Here is a 16,420-nt window from a genome sequence, read left to right on the forward strand (position 1 = left end):
TCCCAATATACCTCTTGTCATTGTGGCAAAATAACTCAGTCTTTGTCTAATTGGACTATCAACTTCTCACCAGGATCCATTTGGCCTGTTAATGTGGGCAGCTGCAAATTGCAGTCGAGCTTGAAGGTGCTTAGCAGGTGCTTCTTTCTTGGTTGATCCATGGGAATATAAAACTCGCATCATTGTGGAACGTGATGGCGGTGTCCCTGAAGTTCTTGAAGAGAACCTGTTCCTAGTAATTCAGTTCCTTGCAATTGTTAGTCTGCCTGCTTATTGGTTCTTGCACTTGCGCTACAGTTGATTTCAGTTCGTGTGTCCGAGGAGAAACATAGTCTGCAGTGTGGATATGGACTTTACTTTTATTTGACTTTTATTACTTTTTTTTTTACTTTTAGTCCACAAAAGGATGAGAATGCAATGGTGAAAGCATTAAAGCTGAGTGAATGCCCAGCACAGCAGCCAGACCCTGAACTTCAACAAGTAACAAACCGATGAACAGTCAGGCTGCAGCCTCAATTTGTACATGTTCATGTTTCTAAAGCAGAATCACTGTGGCGATTGCTTTAAAGTCTCTTTGTGCTGGTTTTCATCTTTGCTTTGTGATGTCAGCTTTGTGTGTCCTATATGTGTGTCCTTATTAGGATAGGGATTTGTGTTGGTGTGTAGAACTGTAGCCTATAGGTTTTTTTTTTTGTTAAATGGTGCATATCAGGTCTTTTTACAGTGTAACATGAAAGTAATGTAACGAGTATACAAATTACTTGCTCTTGGGAGTAATTAAGGTACTGCATTACTTTTAAGTGTTGTGTGTAATATGTTTAGTAATTTTAGAGAAATAATTCCAAAACTGATTGCAACAAAGTGAGGAAATACATTCAACATGCACAAACATTTGACCACACAGTATAGATTCAATTTGCAAAAATGTATTGTCTTTGATGTGCTGCTTAGAAATGGTGCTGACTCTCAAAGGGGAACCAATGAAAACCCAGTGAGATACGGAATCGTATCGATAAGCGATATCAGTAATGGAATTGGAATTGCTAAATTCTTATCAATTCCCATCCCTAAGTATAAGATAATAATTTGAAGCAATCAAAATAAAATTTTAAGTTGTGAGCATTACATAGGTTGTTTAAATTTATCATATTAAATAAATTACATTAGAAGACACAAATCCCTTGGGCTTGCCTTAGGAAGGTGTAAAAAATCTGTCAAATCAAACATGCAGAGCTACCCACCATAGTTAAATTCAATTCAATTCAATTTTATTTATATAGCGCCAAATCACAACAACAGTCGCCTCAAGGCGCTTAATTAAAGACTGCTTGTGAATAAGACAGCAGCTGAAAGTAGCTTTTCCAACTGCATTGCATTAAGATAGTGTTGGACTGCAAAAGTTTGGTATTTTGTAAATTGTGATATTTGGATATGATTAGATACCACATGTTGCCTCTACAGGTGATCTCTAGGAAGTATCAAATTATCCCTTTAGTGACATTCATGTTAATTTTTGCTGTTTGGGTTAATGTATTTTGGTTGCCTTGGAACAATAACCCACAAACCCAATAGGTGTCCATAGTGTTTTTAATATCCACTCAGAAACACACTCTTAAGAACATTCCTCTGGGATGACATCACTTTTGAGGCTCTGAATTAAACAAAGAACAAGCTGCACTGTGGATTGTTTTTACTGTAAAGGGAGGATGGATCAGACATCTGCTCTCCCTTTCCAGCTGTTACGCACTGAAAGGAGATTTGCTGAAAGTATGTGGGTGAGTGTTGATGTGGTCTACATTTGGACTTCTTGCTTGTTTATGTGTGTGCTCTGCTATGCCCACAGGTTATATTACTTTATTGCATCTACAAGCAGATTTCTATTTGTCGATTTCATTAGGTGACTCTCTGGCATGGCATCCAAGACTGAGTATAAGCACTTGACAACAACTAGAGTCTAACCTTGAAACGTGTCACTCATTCCTTATGCGCCGGCACTACAAAGCCTAATTTTCCCCTAACTTGAGGCACAGAGTCGCCTCCTTGTTCCTGATGACCTCTGATATTTTTTTCTGCTATTTATTTTCAGAGTCTGATGCGATGATGTGTTTGTGGGTGGGACAGCTCTCTCGGGGCCCCAGCCTGGCCCTTGTTCATGTGATCAGGCCCTACATGGAGTGGCATTTGGCCTGGCCCTGTGGGGCCCCGTCTGGGAGCAGTGAGCTGATCTGCAGCCAGCCTAGAATGCCAGACATTTGAAGTCAGACTTGTTAAAAAAGAACAGAGGGTGGTAGGAGTTTCGTCAAATATGCCCCTGTGTCTGAAATAACCCACAAACTGTCCGAGATGAAGGGAAAAGAGACAAAGCTTATTCCCATAAGCTGACATTAGGAAGCACAGCCCTGCAACCTTTGCTTGGACAAGCTGTAATTTGTCTTATATGTGTGTTTTTCCACAGGTCTCACAGGTCTGATAGCATGTCTTAGTGTTTGTTTCAATATGTGAACAAAGTGTGTAACATCATCTGTGCTATGGAGATTGAGCAGCTTAATAGTTATCATGGAGAGGATACTGTGACAAACAACAGGGTTTCAATATTTCAATAAATATCTATCAGATAATTTTTTCATTTAACCTTCTTTTTTTACCCGTTTTCACAAATTCTTTTCAGTCTCTGTGTCTACAGTCTTTCATTCACACATGCAGGATCAACACTCTGTTCTCATCATCTTTTTTCCACATCGTTGTGTCTCATGGGGCTGTTATACTGGTGTCCCAGCTATGGGCTGAGCTGGACTGGGGTTGTCAATTATAGAACTATGATAGGGCCCTTGCTGCATTATGCATGGAAGTGTCCCGCTGGGGTAAAAAACGGCCTACAGCCAGGAACAGGGGATGGAGAAATGAAGGGATGAATAATGGATGGAGAGATGGAGTAGCAAAACACTATTGCAATCTGTGTCTCACCAAATTGAAGACTTGCCCTGGCTCACACCTCTGAAACTCAGGGCCAAGTAACCCTGGGTGACTCAGAGTCACAAGGTTGTCATGTGAGAAAGCACAGGATGGCTTTAACCAGCCTTGAATTTTGTGTCAAGGACCCAGTAGGGTACTGCCATCAGAAAGGTCAGCAAAGGTCATGTCTGTTATTTTATGTGCAGATAGCCTCGCATCATGATCATATTTGTTTAACAACCTCTGGAAATTAATTAATTACATCGTTTGGAAGCCCTTGCGTATTGTCTCTGAGTCGTTTAATTATCAGCTAAGAAAAGTTATATTTCAAATCTAATTAAATGTCAGAAAGTATAACTCCATGCCTTTAATGCATTGTTCAGAAGAACATGATTAAAAAGGGAAGACCAGTGAGTAGAGTTAAGCCTTATTACACCCAAAGGGCAATGTGTTGTACAGCTAGCAGTCAATTAAAAAACAAATGAAGATCACTGCAGACACAAAACGGGGGCAACAAGTATGAATTAATTTACATAAAGATATCCAAGGCCCAATCAAACCTTCCATCATCAAACATTAACCCATTAATGTTCACAGAGGACATTTTATAGTTTCACACCACTTTTTTCAGTTATTAGACTCAAAGTCTTTTGTGTTTTATCATTTTAGGTGAAAATGATAGTGGAAGTGGAAATGACACAAGATGAGAAATGCAGGTATAGATGTAGTCCAGGTAAACTCATTTCCTCTTCCTTCCTTTTATGTGCTTCAGACACTACACGAACACACACACACACGAAAACACATGCACACGGAGAAAATACAGCCCAAAGCCAGCTGCTTGTTTACCAACATTTTTAGTCCTTGAAATGCTGGTGCAGGTGTATTTTTATTCACGTATCTGGTTTGTTGCAGTTGGCCACTGTAAATCTTACAGGGAGGCACAGGAGAAGAGGTGCCTCAAGTGACATATGGCTAAATCTGAGAAAGATTCATTATTCATGAGGTGATTGAATTAGTACATTCAACTGACACTGAGAGGCCGCGTTATGCGTAAAGGAAATGAATGCTAACGTTCCAAAATGTAAGATGTCACATGCAGCCAAGTAACTAAGCCCTTTATGTAGAAGTCCCAATCTGTTTTATTTGGCATATACAGGTTGTACCCAAGTTAATTTTAGAAAGCCTGAACAGGAAAAAAAACAGCATTAAGTGGATTTTTTGGAAAATTGGATTAAAATCTAATTTAGAGGTCGGTTTGAAATGTGACTACAAATGTGTTTCTTCAGATATGTCTAAGTGGTGATGTACTAGATATGTCTCTTCTCTTTTTCTTTTTTTTCAAACCTTTTTTGAATTGTTGATAATAAAAGAAACATAAAAAACACTTAACACAGCAATAGAGAGCATAAATCAGGTAGAGATAGTTTAGAACAAATTTGCATACAACAAAAAGAAAGTTTTCATAGGACACTATGCACTCATGTGAAAAACTAACCCTACTATCATAGGACTTTGGAGAATTAGGAGCAGGGGGGTGTTGGTAATCTTAATTGATCATCAACAAGTGTAAGCACCTCTATAAAAGCAGACATTTTGGCAGTTTGCTGGTCTGGAGCATTCAGGTGTCTGTTAACACAGTCTCACAATCTTCCCAGGAGTGGACAACCCTGCAAATTCATCACAAAGTCAGGCTGTGCAATACTGACATAATAAATAAGCCAAGAGCTACTCTCAGAGCTCAGACTCTAGTCCTCAGTTAGCATGTTAAATGTTAAAGTTATGACATACAATTACGCTTGTATGAAAGGGTTGCCAGGTTAAAACCTCTCAAAAAAGAATATGGAAGCATGGCATGGATTTGCAAAGATGCATCTGAACAAACCTTATGACTGAAGTAATGTTCTTTGGACAGAGCAGGTCAACATGGACGTGTGTGGCCGTGTTACCAAACATAACAACACAAACATCTCATGCCAGCTATCTAACACTGTTATTGAGGGGTGACATTTTGGATTTGTTTTGAAAAAGTGAAAAATAATAAAAGGAACACACAGAAAACATGTAAGGAAAAAGATCACACTGGATATCTATACTGACATGGACTGGATAGTGTGTTAGGAACAATAGGATGCCACATTGTTTGATGACAATAGAAATGATCAACCTACACAGGGTTGAATTCAAAGACATCTGGAAAATCAAAGTGAATGGGACAATGCATGGTGTCCTGGGGGTTGTCCTCTCTTATCTACACCTGGGCATCACTGAGCTCCATAATGTCCCAGTGGTGTTCTATTGGAATTAGGTCAGACAAGTGTTAGGGGCCAGCTAATGGTACCAATTCCTTCATCCTCCAGGATCTGCCTGCATACTCTCGCCACATGAGGTCGGGCGTTGTTGTGTTGTCCTGATACCTAGCCTGGGGAGGTTTGTAGGTCCCTGCATGGATATGGGTTCCCAGAACACCACTGACCAAAATTGATCATGATGAAAGATGTTAAAGGCACCACAATGTTCTCCACGACTTCTTCAGACAATTTCACATTTGCAACATGTGCTAAAGGTGAGCCTGCTCTCATCTGTAAAACGCACCAATCGGGCTCCATGGTACTTGGCAGTGAGCGCAAGGCCCACTAAAGCATGCCGTGCCCTCAGGCCACACTCATGAAGTCGGTTTCTGATTGTTTGGTCAGAGATATTCATACCAGCGGTCTGCTGTCCTGGAGTTGGACTACCTGTGCAGCCTCTGTAGGGTCCAGGAATCACCTCGTACTACCAGTAGTGACACTGAGCCTAGCCATTTGTTACAATGGTCCAGTCAAAGTCCAAATCTCAAACTGATTAAACTGCTTTGGTGGGACAGTAGAAAGCTGTGCACAAACCTCAATGAATTGATGCAATCTTGTAAAGAAGAGTGGGACGAAATTCCTTTGTAAATGATGTGATAGACTGTTAAAGTCATACAGGCTTTATTCTTTTTCGTTACTGATGGTTATACAAGCTCCTGAATGATGGAGTGTTTCTTTTTCACGGGAATGTAGCTAGTTTTTGGTTGTTTTTGTGTAAATCTTTAAAATTCTGATAGATATACAAAAAGGTAGGGCATGAAAACAACAAACGGTCTGGGCCAGTTTTGAGCTCAAACTCTTCCACCAAAGACAAGACCTTGAAACATGTTATAAGCGTTGCCAAGTGACCTTCAGGGTTATCCTTTTCTCATTCATACTGTGGTGCCATTTTGATGCAGTTCTTCAAGAAAAGGCTGAAAGTTTGGCTTTCAAGTTTGCCAGTCTCTTTTTATGAATATAATTTCTTAATAAGATCAAGTTTACAAAAAATTGTAACTTTGTCCTTCTCATTGTCCTCAAAACATCAGGGAGACCTGTTATGCTTATTTCCAGTTCCATGATTTTATTCCTGGACTGTATGGTTCAAGGTCCAAACATTCATTCCTCATTATGTACTAGGCCTTTGTCCAGCCCCTGAATTCATGCAGTGTCTGAAACAAGACATTTCCGCTCCTTTCCCTTTAAAGCTATCCTCTTTTTAAGCCAACTTTTTTCCGACTGGCTGCTATTCAAACAGAAGGTTTGAATAGTTTGCTCTTGTGGTAGTTCTGTTGTGCATAAGCTGATAAATGAGTTTGTCATTTGAATTTCTAGTAGTATTTGTAATTTTCTGTAGTCTTGCAGTATTATCACTCTGTGTTTTGTGATTGATTGCAGTTGTTAGTGAAATCAACAGTTTCAATGAATAGCTTCTTTTTAAACATAATGTGCAATTAAAACAGTTTACTTACAAATTATTGTGAGGCTTTGTTTCTAAACAGCGCTGAAAATGTACAATACATATCAGGTACAGCCATTCATCCCTGCAGCAGACACTAGACTCAGATGTTTTGTGGGCTTAAACGATGCATACACATGTGCAGGTAGTACATATACATGAATCTGTATGGAGGTCTTACCATGCATGTATTCATGACAGGTCCCCAATGTCAACTAATGTCAGTCAGTGTATCAGTGAACGTGAAAGATGCTGTTGTTGCTCATCACCACCATGGTGGGGTGACACTATTTGTCACTGTAGTGATGGATTCCGTCTCCCTCAGAGGAACATGTGCAAGCGCCGTCTCTGAAAGGCTGTCTTTGTTTTTCACACTCACTCACTCACACACACACAAACACGGTGCTGTAACTGACAACAAAGGCGTGCTTATCCAATTGTGGGGGAATAAGATTAAGCTACAAAGAAACTCATATGCTAATGTTAGCATCTCCTGCTCCAGTGAGAGCCTTTGTTTGTGTAATCAGGAATAACATGGAATTAGATTTGAGATGCTGTCTCGGAAATGATGCTCATAAGACCCCATTGTATGATGTTGACATGTTCCTAAATAACTGAAGGGGAGGGCCTGCTTTCTGTCTGATGTAACAATCCCCTGGGAAATAAAGAGTAGTTGTGCTGTTCAGATATCTGATTTTGTTTTCCTCTAAACAGGCTGTGTGGCAGACCCGGCCTAAGCTATGTCTTTACTCACTGTTTTCCTTTATAATTGACTTAGCTTGTCACCATAATTAGGTTATGGCAAAGAAGAAATAACTCCTCTGTCATCTGGTGGTTTAAGATTGTAATCTTTCCTTGATGAGAGCATCTCATTTTACAGCTTACTGTATTTCATCAATAGCAGCAATATGGAGTCAGTATGCCTAATAATAAGGCTCCAGGTCCAGACGGCTTCCCTGCAGAATTCTACAAAGAATTCTGGACAATTTTGGCACCAGTATTCCACAGCATGTTGCAGGAAATCGAGGAAAAGGGCAGACTACCACCAAATATGAATTCTGCCAACATTAGTCTCCTGCTAAAACCAGGCAAAGACCCTTTATTTCCCTCAAGCTATCGTCCAATTTCTCTTTTAAATGTAGACCTTAAAATAATCTGCAAAGCTCTCTCAAAGAGATTAGAGAAAATGACCCCCCTCTTAATTCATCCTGACCAAACTGGTTTCATAAAAGGTCGGCACTCCTCAACAAACACTCGTAGATTACTTAATTTAATAGACTACTCATACGATAAAAACATCGAAGCCATAATATTATCTCTAGATGCAGAAAAAGCATTTGACAGAGTTAATTGGAAATTTTTATTCGCAACTTTACACAAATTTGGTTTTGGAAACTCTTTCATAAACTGGATAAGAATATTATACAATTCCCCAACGGCTCGTATCAGAACAAATGACCAGACATCCTCCAGCTTCTGTCTCCTGAGGGGCACCAGACAGGGATGCCCACTCTCCCCCTCACTTTTTGCAATTTTTATCGAACCTCTAGCAGCAGCATTTAGACAGGCTACAACAATTAAGGGCATAAAATGTAAGAACATAGAACATAAAATCAGTCTCTATGCGGATGATGTGTTGCTTTTTCTGCAAAACACACAAACCAACCTCTCTGAGGTAATTACTTTAATAAACTGGTTTTCAAGAGTTTCAGATTATTCAATTAACTGGCCAAAATCTACAGTTCTCCCCATTAACTGCTCCTTCCATAATTCTTCCTCTGCCCCACTGCAATCCGGAAATATTAAATATTTAGGTATTAATATCTCTCCTAAGCTTTCAGACTTAACTAAACTAAACCACATCCCACTTCTAAAGAAAGTAGAAGGCGATCTGACTAGATGGAAATCTTTACCCATATCACTCATGGGAAGGGTCGCCACTATAAAAATGATGATCTTGCCAAAAATAAATTACTTATTTTTGATGATCCCTAACAAACCATCACAAGATTGGTTCAGATCTCTGGATTCATATATTTCCAAATTCCTTTGGAAAGATAAACCCCCGCGTATTAGCTTAAAAACGCTACAAAGAACCAAGGATAGAGGAGGATTAGATCTGCCTAATTTTCACCAATACTTCTTAGCCAACAGGCTTCAGTTCATCTCAGAATGGTTAAAACATACCTTCTTAGTTGAGCCCTGGCTAGATGTTGAACAGGCACTATGCAAGGATCTAGAGATTTCAGACCTACCATTTATTAGCTCAAACATCAAAAGACATGAATGCTTTAAAAGTATCAACATCAGCTTTTCTCTAACAGCATGGTGGGAGTTTCTAAAAATAACGGAGTCTTCATTAATCCCATGCAAACGTACACCTATCTGGAATAACCCTGACATATTACAAAACAATAATATGATTAATTTCCCAGAATGGAGTTGTAAAGGAATTAAATACTTAGAACATATATTAGAGGGAACAGAATTTATTCCATTTGACAGACTAGTTGAACAATATGGGATCAACAAGACAAGGTTTTTAGAATATCAACAAATTAAATCCATAGTAAAAAAGAAATTTAACCTCAGTCAAGTTGAATTACAAACACCACTAAGTGCGGCACATTTTCTTACTCTTAAATCCCCCAAATTATTATCTAAAATATACAGAACACTTTCTAAATTAGATGAATCAATATCCCTTCCTACTGCAAAGTGGGAAGCAGATTTATCAGTCAACCTAGACCAAAACTTCTGGTCTCAGATTTGCTTAAAAACTTTTAAATTAATTAAAAATCCCAGTCTGCAATTAATACAATACAAAATACTTCATAGAGTGCACTATACAGGTCATCGGATGTTCAAGATGGGCTTTACATCTTCCAACAACTGCTCACACTGTCAAGGCAATACACCAGACAATTACATCCACGCTCTTTGGTTCTGTCCACCAGTGCAAAAGTTTTGGCGCGAGATATGTGAAGACTTATCAAAATGTCTGAAATGTAACATTCCAACCTCCCCCTTAGTGTGTTTGTTGGGCAGCTTAGATAATGTCACTTCAGAAAAGAATATAGCCCATATGATCTTCACTGCCCTATGCATAGCCAAGAAAACAGTCCTCATGAACTGGAAAAATAAAAATAATCTTAATTCTAACCAATATAGAAATTATCTATTAGATTACATTAGTCTTGACACAGCCTCTGCCACCACATTAGATCAATTGCTCTGGGCCCCTTTTATCAGCTCCATCACCTAGTGGGGGTGGGGGGTCATAGTTTGGTCCCGCCTTCACTGTTGTGATTCGTGAGGGGGTAGGGACAGGCTTAGGGCGTCGGGAGGTTCCCCGGAGGCATCTTCCTTGGGGGGCTCAACCCGGGGTAGCGGTCACGTCCGGTTGAGGGCTCTGTTGGCTCTCAGGTGACTGTTTCCTCGCGGCTGCGTGCAGCGGGGCTAGGGGAGGGTCTGTGCTGACGGACGTGGGTTACTGACCTGGCAACCTGGCTGCCCCTGGGTGGGTCCGGGATGGGCGTGAGGTTTTGGGGGCGCTCCGTCTCTGGGCTGGGGCCCGGGCCGGGCCTCGGGGGCTCGGGTCCTGGTTGGTGTGTTGCCGGGGTTGTGGGCGGGTGGGTGCATGGGGGCCCGGCCCTGGAGCAGGGTGCCGCCGGTGCATCGAGCCGCCTGGGGGGCTCTTCAACTGGTGGGGGGGATGGTCACATCTTGCAGGAGCTTTCTTCTCTCAGGAACTCTCTGCAGGAGGGGGAGATACAGGAGAGGTGGAGGAAGATCTCAGCCTGGGCGTTTACCGTCTTATGTAGTCTGGAAGATGTGTGGTTGGTGGGGTGGGTGCAGTTTTCTCTGTGGTGGGGTTGGGTGGACTGTCCAGGGCTCTGTGGAGCCGGGGGGCGCTACTGCACTGGGCCCCGGTCTGATGGGCCTGGGCCCCCCTTCCCTGGCGGGTCGCGGAGGGTGGGAGTGCCTACTGGGGTCAGCGGGGGAGCTGGCCCCAGGGAGGGGTTACCTGCCCCTCCCTTCCTTCCCTCCCCATCTCCAGCTGCCTCCCTCTTCCCGCTCCTCCACAACCACCCACACATGCAGGGCCTTGGAGTGGGGGTATGTCACCAGGGTGCAGAGGAGGCTACCCCCCCCCCCCCCCCCCCTGTCCCCTTCTGGCTGCCTCTGCCTCAATTTTATCCCACAACTTAGACATTCACATTATTCACACTCTCATTACACATACATATAGGATCTTGGGGGTGGGCACAATCACGGAGTCCAAATCACCATCAGGGTGTATACCTCACCCCTGACGTCGTTGCCCACCTCTCAATTTTAAATACACTTAGTCATTGAGGGTTAGCAGGAGGGACTATGCGCTTACCTGCTGCTCCTTGGCAGGTAGCTCCATGCCCTCCTGGGTTTTAATTGCACCTTAGAACACATATGCATCAACACTACAATGAGCGGGTGGAGGGAGGTTTGGAGTCTTCTCCCACCCCCATTCTCTGCGGCCTGCTGGAGTGGGAGGGCTAGTAGGAGGAGTTGGCCGTCCGACTGCGGTCTGGGGTGTGGGGCCTCCCTGCTGCTGCGGAGTCGGGGTGGTCTGCCTCTCCCCACCGCAGGGAAAAGGGTAACACCACCTGGGTCTGGGTGCAATTCCCCCCTCCAGGGGCAAGGGTACCTAGACCCGGTTTGTAGAGTACGCTTGGGGAGTGTGATTGTGTGTACAGCGTCTCTTTATGTCTGTCTCCACGTTGGTTGAGTGTGGAGTGAGTGCATATGAGAGCATGAGGGTGGGAATGGATGTTTGTGTCTGTGTGTGCCTGTATGTCTGTGTCTATATGTCAGGCTGGGTATCAGACGCCACCTCTCTGGGGACACCTCAGGCCCTCCAAGGTTTGGAGGCCTATCTCCACCCACCACCACTTCCCCTGCCGGTGGCGGACTCCCTCAGGTGTCGGTGTGTTGGTGGTTCTTTGTGTCTGGGGGTGGGTGTCCGGGTGCACACCGGCTCACTCCTTGGCGGCCGCTTGTCGGGGCCTGGGGCCTGGGGCTCGCTCGGGCCCCTTTGGAGGTGGGGTGCCCCCGGCCTCTCGGCCTAGGGCTCGGTCACTCAGGCGCAGCTGGGGGCCGGTGGAGCTCACGGGCGCGTCACTGCAACTCCCCCTGACTTCTGCTCCGCGGCTGCTGGGCGAGCCCTCATCTGGGACTCTCCTCAGCTCTTACTGGAACAGTGGCGCGGCTGCCCCTCTGTTGGTCTTCCATGGTCTCTTGTGTTCTGGGGGCCTCTGGATGTCTGGAGTTTTGATCTCCTCCATACCCGCTTCACACCCTGGAGGACGGGGCTGTGGCCCCCCCACACTCCCTAGCAGATCATTACATGGAGAAACCTTTGGAATGCAAGCATGCTGATCCACACAGGTATGCACACATGGGTATTCACAGACGCGGACTAAAGCTTTCTTGGCTGCTGCCTCAAAGCACACTGTGCGCTGTCTATCTTGCGTGCTGCACAATATCGTTTATTACTTAGTAAATACTGATATCTATGACTAGCTAGTTTATTGTGATGGCGCTTTGTTTTCTCTATTATTATGTTGCTCTTTGTTGTTTGCTGTCTCCTCTGTTTGTTTTTGTTTGTTTGTTTGTTTGTTTTTTCTCCATACAGGTGACCCAGGAGTTTGTTTTTTTTTTTTCTCTCTTCCCCCCCCTTCTCACCGTCTCTTCTCCCCTTTGGGTTTTCTTTCTTTCTCTCCCCCTCTCTCTCATTCATTCCCCCTGTCCTATTTATTAAAAAAAAAAAAAAAAAAAAAAAAAAAATGACAAAGGATGAACTGAAGCTCTGCCATCACGTAATGTCGCATACTGCTGTTTCTGATGTCATTTAGAAAAAAAAAAAAAAAAAAAAAAAAAGCAATATGGAGTCTTAGTCTTACTGTCGACCCAACAGGTCAACCAGTTGCTGCTGTTGTGTCTCAGAAGTTGAAAGTAAGGCCACTCTGCATGGGGCAAATGCAATAATGTGTGGTCTACTAAGCCACACATTATAGCATCTTTAACATATTTGTCACATGAGTGGGGTGGTGTGGCCTTTTGAAAAGTGCTTTTCACTAGGACCTGCAGTTTGCCATAAATTCTCCCACCGGTGTCAGGTCAATGGTGGTTGGGACGCTTAAAATCTAGCGAGTGTGAAAGGAACTCTAGACAGTCCGGTGTTGTTGTATGAGCCAGGAGAGAGGGAGGCCATTCATTCGCACCTCTGTGACCCCTCTCTCATTCTTCTGAAGAAGAATAGCCTGCCTCTCACGCACAGTCAGCCCTAAGCCCCTCGGGGCATCAACAGCCTGTTACATAAGAATGAAGTAAAGAATGCTCCAAAAAAGTCTTCAGCCATGACCTTGGCTTTGATAGAGCCCTGTGATTGGTCCTGCTCTACTAGTGCAAAATCACTTATTTATTCCTGTGATACCAAGCTTGATATGGATGTTGCTGAACCTGTAATAGCAACGACTAGCTTGTATTATCTGTTCATGATGAAAAGTTCGATTTTCAATCAAGTACAGATACTATAAAGGAACGTGCAAAAGTTTTGAGCCCTACATTTCTTTTTATATTGCTAGGAAAATGGAAAGTAGGTGCTGCAATTTATTGACGTGTACAGAGTTTATAAAATTCTGACAAGCCTGAAAGTCAATATTTGGTGGGACTACATTTGCTTCTTTTTTTCCTGTTTCTTAATAACATGTAATCAGAAAATATTCACAAAACTTGTCTGTGAAGGTTCTCAGTCATCCAGGTCATCGTAGTCAAAGGAGCTGCAACTTATCTTAAGGATAAAGGACACTCTTTCGAGGATGCCAATGTTCACATTTTGGACAGAGAGGACAGATGGTTTGAAAGAGGAGTGAAAGAAGCCATCTATGTCCACTGTGAGCGACCATCTTTGAACAGAGGCGGGGGTTTACGACACCAACTCTCTGCCATCTATAATCCAGTTTTGAGATCCCTTCCCAGACGCCTTAACGCCCACTCACATCCTGGGCCATCTGACCTCAGGAATTCGCATGATAAGGTGGGGCCAGGTTTCACAATGAACACACCCGAAACTCTGGCTGATTGGGACCCACGCCCAGTTTCCCACCTTGGCTCAGGCGATTAGAGGATCATCAGGGGGTCCTTTTGTCCCTCTGTGGGGGGTCACTCCCACTAGGTTTATATCTGGGACTCTCCACCATTTGACCTTAGAACTGAAGAAGCTTCTCGGATGAGAGGTGAAACGTCTTCAAGCAACTTAAAGAAGTCCAGACGCTTTTCTTTGCAAGCTCCTTTGATTCACAAAACTTCACTTGTTCCACATTTTGTTATGTTTCAGCCTTATTCCAAAACATAATAAATACATTTTCACCTAAGAATTCTGCACACAATGACAGCGTGAACAAAGTTTACTTGAATGTCTTACAAATTTATTAAAAATAAAGGTCAAAAATTTAACATGTACGTAAGTATTCACAGTCTTTGCCACAATACTTAAAACTGAGCTCAGATGCATCCTATTTCCACTAATCTTCTGTCAAATGTCCATCTGTGGTAAATTCACTTGATTAGACGTTATATGGAAAGGCGCACACCTTTCCATATAAGGTCCCATAGTTGAAATTGTCTGTAGACATCTGAGACAGTATTATACTGAGGCACAGGGAAGGTTACATAAAAATCATTAATGATCAACCCTGAAGGTCCCAGTGAGCACAGTGGCCTCCATCTGTAAATGCAAGAAGTTTGGAACCACCAGGTCTCTACCCAGAGCTGGCTGCCTGGCCCGTCTGAGTGACCAAACTAGAAGGGCCATAGTCAGGGACGTGACCAAGAACCCAGTGGTCATGCTGACAGAGGTACAGCATTGCTCTGTGCAGAGCGAAGAACCTTCAGGAAGGACAACAATTTCTGAAGTACTTCACCAATCTGGCCTGTTTGCTAAAGTGTCCATTCCTCAGTAAATGGTAAATGACAGCCTGCCTGGAGTCTGACAAAAGGCACCTGAAGGGCTCTGCTCTGATGAAACAAAGATTGAACTCTTTGGTCTGAATGCCAACCAAGTCTCATGTCTGGAGGGAGGAAACTAGGCACTGCTCATCATCTTTCCAATAGTATTCCTACACTGAAGCATGGTGGTAGCAGCATCATGCTGTGGGGATATTTTTTGGCAGCAGGAAGTGGGAGACTAGTCAGGATTGAGGGAAAGGGGAATGCAGCATTGTAGAGACATCCTTGATGATAACCTGCTCCAGAATCCTTTGGACCTTAGACTGTGGTGAAGGTGGATGTTCTTGGGTGACATGTACAGTATCCAGTTCACAAGTGATTGAATATCTTTGAAGAGATCTGATGGCTGTGCACTGATGGTCCCAATCCAACCTGATGTACCTTGAAAGGTTCTGCAAACAAGAATGGGAGAAATTGCCCAAAAATAGTTGCACCAAATTATAGCACTATACTCAAAAAGACTTAAGGCTGTAATTGCTGCCAAGTGCACTTCTATATTGTACTGAACAAAGGCTCTGAGTATTTATGTATATGTTATATTTTGTTTGTTTTATTTTTAATACATTTCCAAGAATTTCAAGCAAATGTTTTCACTTTATGGGGTATTGTGTGCAGAATTTTGAGGTGAAAAATTCATTTAATACATTTTAAAATAAGACTGTAACGTGACAAAGTGTGGAACAAGTGCAGTACTGTGAATATCTTGTTGGTGCAAAAATACTATTTTGGCTTCTTTGGCATTTTAATAGATGCAATTAAAAAGAAAGTGGAAGAAAGAATGTGTTTTATGACATGCTCCTAGTAACAAAGTGCCTAAAGGTATAATTTAGTCTATGTTAATTGGTTCTTTGCTAAGTTGTTTGTCGTGTGTAGACACAACGTTGGTTCATCCCTTGAATTAAGTGCTTTTTTCTGTTTGACTGATTCATGGGTCAGTGTTAAGTGGCTTAACAAATAAAACATTCCTATTAAAATGGGCAGGTAAAAGGACGAGCTAAAAATGGGTGTAAAGAAAAACTTTAAAAGATACATGCAACAGTCATTATTCTCTGCTGGGTCATAATTAATAAGACCACAAATGTCGCCTTAAAAAAATTATTTCTTTCCAAACGTCATTAAAACTAAAGTGTATTTACTTAATTAAGAAGTAAGGGCTTGTATAACAAGATAATTAGTCTTAATTTAGACTTTAAAATCTGTTATCAAAGAATGGCACAAAGGTAAAATATTATCTTTTAATTTGGGCAAAAAAATCTTGCTGTTTTATCCCTTTGTACAAGCAGAAAAGGCTTCTTATCTTTGGCATCACTAAAAGCACTTTGAGGATTTGTTTGAGTAGTTACTATCTGAATGTTTTGCATATACTACTTTTGCATTCATATCGAGGGTGCACCTAGGTAAATATCACTTTCTGTGTTTGCATATGCTTCAAATACACAATCTGAAGTGTTTTAAATATATCTAATATTTATTTCGCTTTCAAAAGTCACTCTGGCATTATAAATCTGTAAATGTTGGAAAAAACCTACTGAACTTGCGTAATTTACTTTTAATTCAAATCATTTTACCCACTGTTGTTTAACAAGTCCAGTCCTGGGAAATTGTGGCATTTAGGTTTGGCAAGCCTTCT

At 42.3% G+C, this 16,420-nt stretch overlaps 1 protein-coding gene across 1 annotated transcript in view; it reads left to right on the forward strand.

The window, feature by feature from the left end:
* aopep (aminopeptidase O (putative)) overlaps positions 1-16,420 on the forward strand; it is a 94,776-nt gene that overhangs the window by 23,038 nt on the left and 55,318 nt on the right. The window lies entirely within an intron of this gene.

This window comes from Mchenga conophoros, linkage group LG12, assembly GCF_057382185.1.
Source record: "Mchenga conophoros isolate Kocher_MC1m ecotype Shallow Benthic linkage group LG12, M_conophoros_male_GT1.1, whole genome shotgun sequence".
Classification (NCBI taxonomy): Eukaryota; Metazoa; Chordata; class Actinopteri; order Cichliformes; family Cichlidae; genus Mchenga; species Mchenga conophoros.